This window comes from Macaca fascicularis, chromosome 2 (genome assembly GCF_037993035.2).
Source record: "Macaca fascicularis isolate 582-1 chromosome 2, T2T-MFA8v1.1".
Taxonomy (NCBI): domain Eukaryota; kingdom Metazoa; phylum Chordata; class Mammalia; order Primates; family Cercopithecidae; genus Macaca; species Macaca fascicularis.
The window spans coordinates 21,926,900-21,939,437 of NC_088376.1; the positions used below are offsets into that span (position 1 = coordinate 21,926,900).

At 37.7% G+C, this 12,538-nt stretch overlaps 1 long non-coding RNA gene across 1 annotated transcript; it reads left to right on the forward strand.

Annotated features, from left to right (window-relative positions):
- The first annotated feature begins 472 nt into the window (after positions 1–472).
- On the forward strand, positions 473–10,448 carry LOC141409618 (uncharacterized). The gene is made up of 2 exons (XR_012430631.1): positions 473–603; positions 10,241–10,448. It is a non-coding gene; the product is annotated as an uncharacterized lncRNA (long non-coding RNA).
- Positions 10,449–12,538: the final 2,090 nt, after the last annotated feature.

The window sequence follows — 12,538 nt, forward strand, 5'->3', positions numbered from 1 at the left end:
ATAAGACTTAATTTTAAAAATTAAGTGTGTTTCTCTTATATTCCCCAGATGTCAGAATTGTTTTCTTTACCTTCCATCATCTCCTTTACACCATTTTAGAAAGATGATAGGAGAAAAGAAAACCCAAAGAGAAAGGAAATATTCCAAAGTAGTATTTTGATTGCCTGAGGCATTTTAAGAACTCTATGTATTTGGCACCTGGAGGAAAACAGGAATTGATAATGCCAAACAGTTCATCATCACGAGTTGTTTTGGAGGATTAATTGCAGATTTATGGTTCAGAGTGGTATACTGTTCTGGAAAACAACAACAAATGTTACCTTGACTACCAGAAATTGCAAGAGTCAAGTCACAGCAATCTGAGTCTTTCGTTGAAATATAATAACTAAAAAGAAATCAAGTTCTGGGTGATTTCAGGTAAGGGTGCATTAGTTGCCCCAGTGATATTTACAAATATGAATATTGCTCCCAGCAGATTACTTCACTTTATATTCTTGAGGTCCTCTCACCTTGACAATCTGCCAGCTTCCCCAGCTACAGCTCTCTGTTTCCCCTTCTGGAACACCTCAGCCTTTGTGCAAGCTGCATTTTTCTAGTTGTAAGGTGAGTCAGCAAAAAATGTTCCTTTTCTTACCCATTGTAGATCATAATCTGCTTCTTAAAGTTTTAGGTTCCTCTTGTTCACAGCATTAAGGGAAAATGTTGTCTTCTTGGTTCTGTAATGTTTGAATTGTGTAAGATAATTTCTGCCTAGAGATAAAAAATTATCAAAATGGAGAATAACTTGCATTATCTCCTTGGGGGAGGATTCTTAAATTGTGGTTAATCTAGGAGCCTTGATTTGCTTTCTCACAGTTTGAACTAACGTTTCAAGGAGTTGGAAATTGTAGGCCTGTTTACAAAATTTTAGGCACTCCTTCCATTAAAAGATGGAGTCTGTCCCGACCCCCACTTAATTCTGGGCTGCCTCATGATTCTTAAAACTAGTGGGTGAGATCATACAAGGTAATGCAGCTTGCGCCTTGTTTGCAAGGACATTAACTTTTGTAACCCTGAAGCTTTATGTAACAGTCCAACTCCCCTGAAGCTACCATGCTCTAAAAAGGATCACATGAAAAGGATCACATATGCTCTCATCAGCAGGCTTTCCTGAGTCAAGTATTCCTAAGTCATCAAATCATAGGTTCCACACTGATGAATATAATGAATCAAGACGCCCACAGAAGATACTAAGCCCTAGCTGTGACCTCACTCCAAATGTTTATATTTCCCCAGATTAGGCCTCAGATATAGAGCAGAGTCAAACCATTCCTGCTGAGCCTTGTCTAAATTCCTGATCCATAGACTCCATGAGCATAATAAAGGGTTTTTTATGCTGCTAGGTTTTTGGATGGCGTATGTAACATATGTACCTGATACAACTTCCCTTCTTTTATCTCTCTTCTTTTTTTTTAATTATACTTTAAGTTCTGGTGTACATGTGCACAACATGCAGGTTTGTTACATAGGCATACATGTGCCATGTTGGTTTACTGCACCCATCAACTCGTCATTTACATTAGGTATTTCTCCTAATGCTATCCTTCCCCCAAACCCCCACCCACCAACAAGCCCAGGTGTGTGATGTTCCCCTCCCTGTGTCCATGTGTTCTCATTGTTCAAATCCTACTTATTAGTGAGAACATGTGGTGTTCGGTTTTCTGTCCCTGTGATAGTTTGCTGAGAATGATGGCTTCCAGCTTCATCCATGACCCTGCAAAGGACATGAACTCATCCTTTTTTATGGCTTCATAGTATTCCACAGTGTATATGTGCCACATTTTCTTTATCCAGTCTATTATTGATGGACATTTGGGTTGGTTCCAAGACATTGCTATTGTGAATAGTGCCACAATAAACATACGTGGGCATGTGTCTTTACAGTAGCATGATTTATAATCCTTTGGGTATATACCCAGTAATGGGATGGCTGGGTCAAATGGTATTTCTAGTTCTAGATCCTTGAGGAATCGCCACACTGTCTTCCACAATGGTCGAACTAATTCACACTCCCGCCAACAGTGTAAAAGCATTCCTATTTCTCCACATCCTCTCCAGCGTTCCTGACTTTTAAATGATTGTCATTCTAACAGGCATGAGATGGTATCTCATGTGGTTTTGATTTGCATTTCTCTGATGACCAGTGATGGCGAGCATTTTTCATATGCCTCCTGGCTGCATAAATGTCTTCTTTTGAGAAGTGTCTGTTCATATCCTTTGCCCACTTTTTGATGGGGTTGTTTTTTTTCTCGTAAATTTGTTTAAGTTCTTTGTAGATTCTGGATATTAGACCTTTGTCAGACGGGTAGATTGCAAAAATTTTTTTCCATTCTGTAGGTTGCCTGTTCACTCTGATGATATTTTCTCTTACTGTGCAGAAGCTCTTTGGTTTAATTACATCCCATTTGTCTATTTTGGCTTTTGTTGTCATTGCCTTTGGTGTTTTAGTCATGAAGTCTTTGCCCGTGCCTATGTCCTGAATGGTATTGCCTAGGTTTTCTTCTTAGGATTTTTTTTATGGTTTTAGGTCTTACATTTAAGTCTTTAACCCATCTTCAGTTATTTTAATAAAATGTGTAAGGAAGGGATCCAGTTTCAGCTTTCTACATATGGCTAGCCAGTTTTCCCGGCACCATTTTTTAAACAGGGAATCCTTTCCCCATTTCTTGTTTTTGTCAGTTTTGTCAAAGATCAGATGGTTGTAGATGTGTGGTGTTATTTCTGAGGCCTTTGTTCTGTTCCCTTGGTCTATATGTCTGTTTTGGTACCAGTATCATGCTGTTTTGGTTACTGTAGCCTTATAGTATACTTTGAAGTCAGGTAGTGTGATGCCTCCAGCTTTGTTCTTTTTCCTTAGGATTGTCTTGGCTATGCTGGCTCTTTCTTGGTTCCATATGAAATTTAAAGCAGTTTTTTCCAATTCTGTGAAGAAAGTCATTGGTAGCTTGATGGGGATGGCATTGAATCTATAAATTACTTTGGGCAATATGGCCATTTTCACAATATTGATTCTTCCTATCCTTAAGCATGGAATGTTCTTCCATTTGTTTGTGTCCTCTTTTATTTTGTTGAGCAGTGGTTTGTAGTTCTCCTTGAAGAGGTCCTTCACATCCCTTGTAAGTTGGATTCCTAGGTATTTTATTCTCTTTGTTGCAATTGTGAATAGGAGTTCCCTCATAATTTGGCTCTCTGTTTGTCTGTTCTTGGTGTATAGGAATGCTTGTGATTTTTGCACATTGATTTTGTATCCTGAGACTTTGCTGAAGTTGCTTATCGGCTTAAGGAGATTTTGGGCTGAGATGATAGGGTTTTCTAAATATACAATTATATGGGGTTTTCTAAATATACAATTATATTTTCTAAATATACAATTATATCATCAGCAAACAAAGATAATTTGGCTTCCTCTTTTCCTAATTGAATACCCTTTATTTCTTTCTCTTGCCTGATTGCCCAGGCCAGAACTTCCAATACTACATTCTATTGGAGTGGTGAGAGAGGGCATCCTTGTCTTGTGCTGGTTTTCAAAGGGAATGCTTCCAGTTTTTGCTCATTCAGTATGATATTGACTGTGGATTTGTCATAAATAGCTCTTATTATTTTGTGATACGTTCCATCAATACATAGTTTATTGAGGGTTTTTAGCACGAAGGACTGTTGAATTTTGTCAAAGGCCTTTTCTACATCAATTGAGATAATCATGTGGTTTTTGTCATTGGTTGTGTTTATGTGATGGATTACGTTTATTGATTTGCATATGTTGAACCAGCCTTGCATCCCAGGGATGAAGCCGACTTGACTGTGGTGGACAAGCTTTTCGATGTGATGCTGGATTCTGTTTGCCAGTATTTTATTGAGGATTTTTGCATCGACGTTCATCAGGGATATTGGCTTAAAATTCTTTTTTTGTTGTGTCTCTGCCAGGCTTTGGTATCAGGATGATGCTGGCCTCAAAAATAAGTTAGGGAGGATTCCCTCTTTTTCTTCTGTTTGGAATAGTTTCAGAAGGAATGGTACCAGCTCCTCTTTGTACCTCTGCTAGAATTTGGCTGTGAATTCTTCTGGTCCTGGACTTTTGTTGGTTGTTAGGCTATTAATTATTGCCTCAATTTCAGAACTTGTTACGGTTCTATTCAGAGATTTGCTTCTTCCTGGTTTAGTCTTGGGAGTGTGTATGTGTCCAGGAATTTAACCATTTCTTCTAGATTTTCTAATTTATTTCTGTAGAGGTGTTTATAGTATTCTCTGATGGTAGTTTGTATTTTTGTGGGATTGGTGGTGATATCCCTTTTATCACTTTTTGTTGCGTGTATTTGATTCATCTCTCTTTTATTCTTTATTAGTCTTGCTAGCGGTCTATCAATTTTGTTGATCTTTTCAAAAAACCAGCTCCTGGATTCATTGATTTTTTTGTAGGGTTTTTGTATTTCTGTCTCCTTCAGTTCTGCTCTGATCTTAGTTATTTCTTGTCTTCTGCTAGCTTTGAATTTGTTTGCTCTTGCTTCTCTAGCTCTTTTAATTGTGATATTAGGGTATTGATTTTAGATCAATATAATATGTTTGTGGTGTTCTCTATTTTACCTGAATTTGAATAGAGGCCTGCCTTGCTAGGTTGGGGAAATTCTCGTGGATAATATCCTGAAGAGTGTTTTCCAACTTGGTTTCATTCTCCCTGTCACTTTCAGGTACACCAATAAAACGTAGATTTGGTCTTTTCACATAGTCCCATATTTCTTGGAGGCTTTGTTTTCTTATTTTCACTCTTTTTCTCTAATTTTTTCTTATTGCTTTATTTCATTAATTTGATCTTCAATCTCTGATGGCCTTTCTTCCACTTGATTGAATCTGCTTTTGAAGCTTGTGTATGCTTCATGAAGTTCATGTACTGTGTTTTTCAGCTCCATCAGGTCATTTATTTTCTTCTCTACACTGGTTACTCTAGTTAGTCATTCCCTAACCTTTTTTTAAGGTTTTCAGCTTCCTTGCAATGGGTTAGAACATGCTCCTTTAGCTCGGAGAAGTTTGTTATTACCCACTTTCTGAAGTCTACTTCTGTCAACTCATGAAACTCACCCTACGTTCAGTTTTGTTCTCTTGCTGGTGAGGAGTTGTGATCCTTTCGATGAGATTAGTCATTCTGGTTTTTGGAATTTTCAGCTCTGGTTTCTGCTCTGGTTTCTCCCTATCTTTGTGGTTCTATTTACCTTTGGTCTTTGCTGTTGGTGAACTACAGATGGGGTTCTTGTGTGGATGCCCTTTTTGTTAATGTTGTTGTTGATGCTATTCCTTTCTGTTTATTAGTTTTCCTTCTAATAGGCTCCTCAGCTGCAAGTCTTTTGGAGTTTTCTGGAGGTCCATTCCAGACCCTGTTTGCCTGGGTATCACCAATGGAGGCTGCAGAACAGCAAATATTGCTGCCTGCTCTTTCTTCTGGAAGATTGTTCCCAGAGGGGCACCCACCTAATATCAGCCAGAGCTCTTCTGTATGAGGTGTCTGTTGGCCCCTACTGGGTGGTGTCTCCCAGCCAGGCTACACAGGGGTCAGGGACCTACTTGAGGAGGCAGTCTGTCTGTTACCAGAGCTTGAACGCTGTGCTGGGAGAACCACTGCTCTGTTTAGAGCTATCAGGCAGGGACGTTTAAGTCTGCAGAAGCTGTGCCCACAGCTGCCCCTTTCCCTAGGTGCTCCATCCCAGGGAGATGGGGGTTTTAATCTATAAGTCCCTGATTGGGGCTGCTGCCTTTTGTTCAAATATGCCCTGCCCACAGAGGTGGAATCTAGAGAAGCAGTCAGCCTTGCTGAGTTGTGGTAGGCTCTGCCCAGTTCGAGCTTGCTGGCAGCTTTGTTTACACTGTGGGCATAAAACTGCCTACCCAAGCCTCAGCAATAGCGGACGCCCCTCCAGTGTCCCAGGCCAATTTCAGACTGCTGTGCTAGAAGCGACAATTTCGAGCCAATGGATCTTAGCTTGCGGGACTCTGTGGGCATGGGACCTGCCAAGCCAGGCACCGGAGGGAATCTACTGGTCTGCCACTTGCAAAGACCATGGGAAAAGTGTAGAATTTGGGCAGAGTGTACTGTTCCTCCTGGTACAGTCTCTCATGATTTCCCTTGGCTTGTAAAGGGAAATCTCCCAGCCCCTTGCACTTCCTGGGTGAGGCGACACCCCACTCTGCTTCAGCTCGCCCTCCATGGGCTGCACCCACTGTCCAATCAGTCTCAATGAGATGAACCAAGTACCTCAGTGGGAAATGCAGAAATCATCCATCTTCTGCATTGATCTCACTGGCAGCTGCAGACTGAAGCTGTTCCTATTTGGCAATCTTGGAAGAGTTCCCTTTTATTTCTCTTTTTATGACTGTGATAGAGCCCTCCTGTATCAGGAAGTCTCTAGTGTATATTGAAGAACTGCTATCAATAATGAAGTCCAGAACCAGTTGAAACAGCGTAAAAATCCTCTGCTAGACTGACACATGTAGCAGCGTCACATATGATAAGTCAGATAAAACACAATGGTATTAATTGGCGAGAGATAATAATGTTCTTAAGAATATCAGAAATAGAAATAAAAATAAATGCACACACAGAGACACACACACAAGCTCACACAGGTTTGCTCAAGTTCATGGATAGATAGGAAGTACTAGAAAATTATACATTATAATATGAACAGTCATTTCCCCTGGATGGTGAAATGATGGGTTATTTTTAGTGCTTTTAAACTCATTTGTATTTTTAAAATTTTTCTATTAATGTGCATGTATTACTATTATACTCTTTTGCATAACCATCTCTTTAAGTCATTCAAATTAATATGAACACAAATTCTTGCCCTCTCCTCATGACGAATCCTTGCCCTCTCCTCAATTTTCTCTGGTTGCCAACCCCCATCTGTCAGCCTTCATCTGTCTACACTGAGCTGAATGAATTAAACTAGAGCATCATTGTAGTGTCAAAGGCCACGACTATGTTGTACCTTTATAGTGGATTCTTCTGAGTGAGCCAGACTCTGGCACATACCTGTAGACCTCTTATTTTGTGACTTGCTGTATATCTCTCCTTACTGGTCTGAATAGAACTCAAGGATGCTAAGACATGGCCTGCCTACTTATCATTTGAAAGCTGGCACCTATGGGTGTAGTTTGAAACTACTCTGTCCATGGAGTCTCGTAGCATTGAGACTCGGTATTGTCCTGTGGTTTTAAGGTACAGGTAAATCTGACTTTGTTGTGAGTTAATTTAAGTATCAGTCAGACCCTTTGTCATAACCTAGACTCCAGGCTCTGATCCATTCTAGTTTGCCCCATTTGGTTTTTTACGTCTTCTCATCCACCAAGTCAGACATGGAATGATTCTCATTCATGCATAGGGAGTCACTGTGGTCATACAATTTATAGAAAACCAGAATCTTTTTTTCTAAAACATTGCTACCATTGGGTAATTAGCAGTCCCCAAATTATTTCCTTAATTGTTCATAACTTCATATTAAATATTTTGTTATGTTTGTTTGCTTTATTTTAAAAGGAATATATTGTTTTATTATTCTGCTGAAACATTTCTTAGAAAACTAATTGATTATATAACTAACACTGTTTTTATTAAAATTCCAAGATTCACTTTTCATTTGGAAAGAAGGGATATGGTAAGCACACAAGCTCTAGGCAGTTGGAAGTGGAATTGGGAGGAAAAGCTATTGAGAGAACAGAAATACACAAAGAGAGGGCAAAGAAAACAGGAGTCCAACTTTGCCTGCTCACCACATTGCCTCCCTTACTCTATTCATATATTGGAATTCTGTTACAGTTCTATAGACTGTCTTAGGGCAGAGGGACTATCTTCTAACATAAAAATTCACAGACTAATTTGGATAAACTAGCATTTTCATAGCTCCAAATCAAGAAAGGACCAAAGTACTTCAGAATTGTTTTTTTTTTTTTCCTTCTGTTGCTATAAAGGAGGAAACTCTTGGCTGCCAACAGAGATTGACAGACCAAGCAAAGAACAGAATGTTTTCATTTGAACATTCTAAGCTAATGTTGCTCTCCAAGCCTGTTCATGGAGAACTGTCTAGACTAATGGTCTCTAAGCAGATGCCACTAAAGAACATACAAATATAAAATAGTTATTGTCTTCAAGAAGGTAAAAAGTTACATATACAAGTTAAAACAGACTATATGCTGATGCTTACTACTTTAAAAATGACAAAATTTAGGTGTTAGAAATAATCTTATATAACCATAAAAATCTGTCCTAGTTGCTAATGTTCATAAGAATATCCGCTCTGGACACAGCAGGGAAATGAATCCCACAGGGGCGCCGTCATTCCACATGACAGCAGGGAAATGATAGCTGGGTCTGTCCTGAAAGGACCCAGGACAACAATGCATAAGGAAAAATCATCCTGTAATTTATAATCAGCCAGTAAATGATATGTTCCTCATGTTTGATTCCAAATTCTATTAATTCTAGTCATGTGATGTTTGATGCCATTTTATCAGTTTGAGTTTTGAAGGCTGATCATTAGAAGTACATTCTCTCATTATGACCATAAATTATGCATATTTATAACATTTTCCAGAATTCGAGCCTCAAAGATTCAGTAAATTAAATCAGAAAACATTTTTATGGACTTGTACTCTAAAAATTAAAGAGTTTTCCTTAAATGTAAATATTAACTAATATAATATGCTTGATGCTACGATACATTATTTACTAGCGATTTACAGCAGAGTCTGAAAAATGTATTTTATTAGGGGTCACAGAGTAGATATCCTAGGCATTGCAGGTCATACAGACTCTGCCACAAGTTACTCTCCTATTGTAGCTCAAAAGCAACTAAAGGGAATTCATAAACAAATAGATAGCTGTGTTCTAATAGAACTTTATTTACGATAACAGGTGGTAAGCTAAATTGGTGCTGGGCCATAGATTTTCAACACCAGATTTAAAGAAATACAGCCTCTAGGAACCTCACCATAATGAAATGTTGTCCTTTCTTTGGCCTTTTGTTTTATCTCTCGTGCATGGTCCTTGAGTTTAAGTCTTTTCACAGGAACTATTTTAATAAAAGGATGCTGGTGGAAAGCCAGCTGAATGAGGAATCAGAGCCTACTATTTTAATAAAAGCACTGGCCCATGTCAAGTATATGACTATGGGAAGTCACATAACCTCTCTAAGCTTCAGTTTTTTCATCTGTCACAAGGCAACTGCTTTTCCTATTTCCAGAGCTAGTGTAAGATTCCAATGAGGAAAAACTATGTGAAGGCACATTGTAAACCATAAAGTATAAAGTAAACCAAAACTAACACCCATTTGTAACACGATGCCTTACATGACAATAATTCATTAGACAGGATACATTAAAGGGGAGATAGTCCTTATAACTGCTTAATGCTAATCCCTTACAAGACCTTGGGAATATTCTACAGTCAGTGTTTACATCAATTACCTTCCATAGTCCAGAGCAGGAACAAGACATGTGCCATGAAAACAATTATTCCTTGTTTTTGTAGCGTCGTTTCCCTCTGACTATTCATTCACTAGGAGAGATTTTTTTTTCCTTCCACCTGAGTAGTTCACAAAACTTTAGTTCCTTGTCTTTCAAAGCTAATCTTTTGTAATTCAGATTTTCATAGAAAGTGTAAATTTACCTGTTAACCATTTCCTTAGTAGTTCTGGTTCACAATCACAAGGCACTTGTCTAGAATGCATCTTTTAAAACACATTCACATGGTAAGCGTGTTCTTCTTAAGAGAATGATCTGTCTTTCTTCACTGGTATCTTTCCATGAGATTTCCTGAAGAGACCCCTTCCAATGTCTTACATCTCGTTTTAATTTTCTGTAAGGTTGAGCATTTTTTATAGAAATTTTAATGACTCTTAAGTTCAGATCTTAAATTGCTGATGTGCATTTTTCTCCAGAAAGCCAAAGTTTTCTCAGAAGGGTGAATCCACAGTTCCTTGTACTTTCAATGGATACTCTGCTACCATAGTCTATATCTCTATTATCAATACCTTAGATTCATGAAATTGTTAAGTTTTATAAATTAAATTAAAAATAATATTACTCTACTTTTGATTAAACACAAGACTTTCTATTTTGATATCAAACCATTTGATAACGTTTTAAACCAGGTTTTACAGAACTTTGAACAGAAGGGGCTATGTATAATTAACTAACCCTTCATTTTTATTTTCAGATATTGACACAAGAGACCCTTCATGGATTAGAACTTTTCAGCTGGATTAAAAGTCATGGCAACACCGGGAAACATAGACTTATGAGATTATGACATTTATATTTTACTGAAATCAAAAAAGGGAAAAATGAAGGTAGAAGTGTAGTAAGGACATAAAACTGTCAAAGAAGAGAATAATAAAATGCAGGTTAAACTGGAAAAAAAAAAACAGCTTATACAAAGTGCTTACATCACCCAGTGAGTGAAAATTGTACAAATGAAAGAAGAGGCAGAATATATCTTTAAAAAGAAATAAAAGAAATGAAGGGGGAAAAAAGCATTCACCTTCATGCATCTTAATTAGTACTCTGAAAACTGGGCCAAAATTATAGGGGTGAAAGAGTTTTAAACTTTTTAAAGCATTTCTCAAGAAGGAAAACAAAGTGGCTTAAATAGAAATAATGTAAGCACATCTAAGAGAGCTATCTAAACTCTAAAAGAATGCTGACTTCTATTTTGTGACTCCAATTAGGCTCAGAAGAATGTGGATATGAACTAGCTAAAAGTGAAGGAAACAACTTAAAACAGATCTAAAGATAGACCATCTTTTGGAAAAAGGGAAAGGAAATCATCTATATACTAAAGAAATCACCACCTTGAATTTGATGAAGCAGCATTGGGGCAATTCATAGAAGTTTGTGTTTTATGTAGCAGATGATGAACTTTCAGACTCATTATACTCGAAAGCTAGCATTAAGTGAATATTTAAATACATTCATAAAAGGGTTAAAACCTTCACAAAGATAGAACTACAATAGGTTATAAGGGGAACAGGGATATTTAGGCTTAAATAACTTAGAGATTGGCAAATACTGTAGCAAACAATCCTGCTCCTTCAGTATATGACACTTGGTCCTGTTTAAGATGCTGAATGCAAGGCTGTAAAGAGAGTGCAGCATTTATTAGAGGTTGATGTTCTGATGGTTTCGAACAGACCACAGTACATTTCAACAGGACTGTGTATTGGTTGTACAATGTACACAATACATTCAACATGTATTGTATGTATTGTACAATGTACCAATACATTCAACATGTATTGTATGTATTGTACAATGTACCAATACATTCAACAATGTATTGTATGTATTGTACAATGTACCAATACATTCAACATGTATTGTATGTATTGTACAATGTACCAATACATTCAACATGTATTGTATGTATTGTACAATGTACCAATACATTCAACAATGTATTGTATGTATTGTACAATGTACCAATACATTCAACATGTATTGTATGTATTGTACAATGTACCAATACATTCAACAATGTATTGGTTGAAGTAGAAACAATACCAGAAATGAAGTGTATTATCAAGTATGACGATGTTATTTATAGACATAATGAGTTTCACTTACTAAAATCAGAGTACTTGGTTAGAATTCAAGTGGCCACTTATCCTGTACACAAACACGTACCCTTCAGCTTGCAGTTGATCAAACTGGAAAGGATCTCTGCAGCTGTGAAGCAGAGCCCTGTCACTTAACAAAGATGAGTGAAGCGTTTTATTGTTTGTTTGTTTCTAGATTAATGCTTTTTAGATAATCTCTTGTAGGGTTATCACTATCAGCATCTGGCTAAAGCATAAGGCAGAAATCTTACTACTGGAATTGTGCTGAGGGTTCCTGAGCAAGTCACCTCACGTCCCAGGCCTCCGTTTCCTACTTATCAACAAGTGTACCAAATGAGGGCAAAGTAGGTGTTTGTTTTAATTTTTACCCTCTTATTTCAGAGATTTGTTTTCAGATTCCCTCCAAAAGACTGGTCACAATCTGTTTACACCAGATTTGAACATGTGTGGACACCCGCATGCATGTGTCTATTGTGAGTCAACAAAGGAATTCCTTAAATCTCTACTAGCTTTCATATTCTCTTGTATTTCTAGTCGCTTTTCCAAAAAAACTTGCTAGATGCAAAAGGATAGATATGGATATGGACGTGGACACAGGCCTAGGTATAGACAGATACACTTATGTAAACACACACGTATATACTTGCGGGTACTGTTAGGTACTGGGGATCCAAAGGTGGCTACCAAAAACAGCCCTTACTCACTGAACATATCCTGCAGGTCAAACATTGCTTTAAGCCCTTTGCACTGTGTTCAGTACAGTGCCTAACGTATAAGCATTCAATAAATGTGCTGAATGAATGCTGAATCCTTGAAAGTCATCAAAATGTCTTTCTTCCTTCATATCTCTCATATGAATTGTCAATTAAGGTTTTTAATTTCTGGGTCGGGGGTAGTTA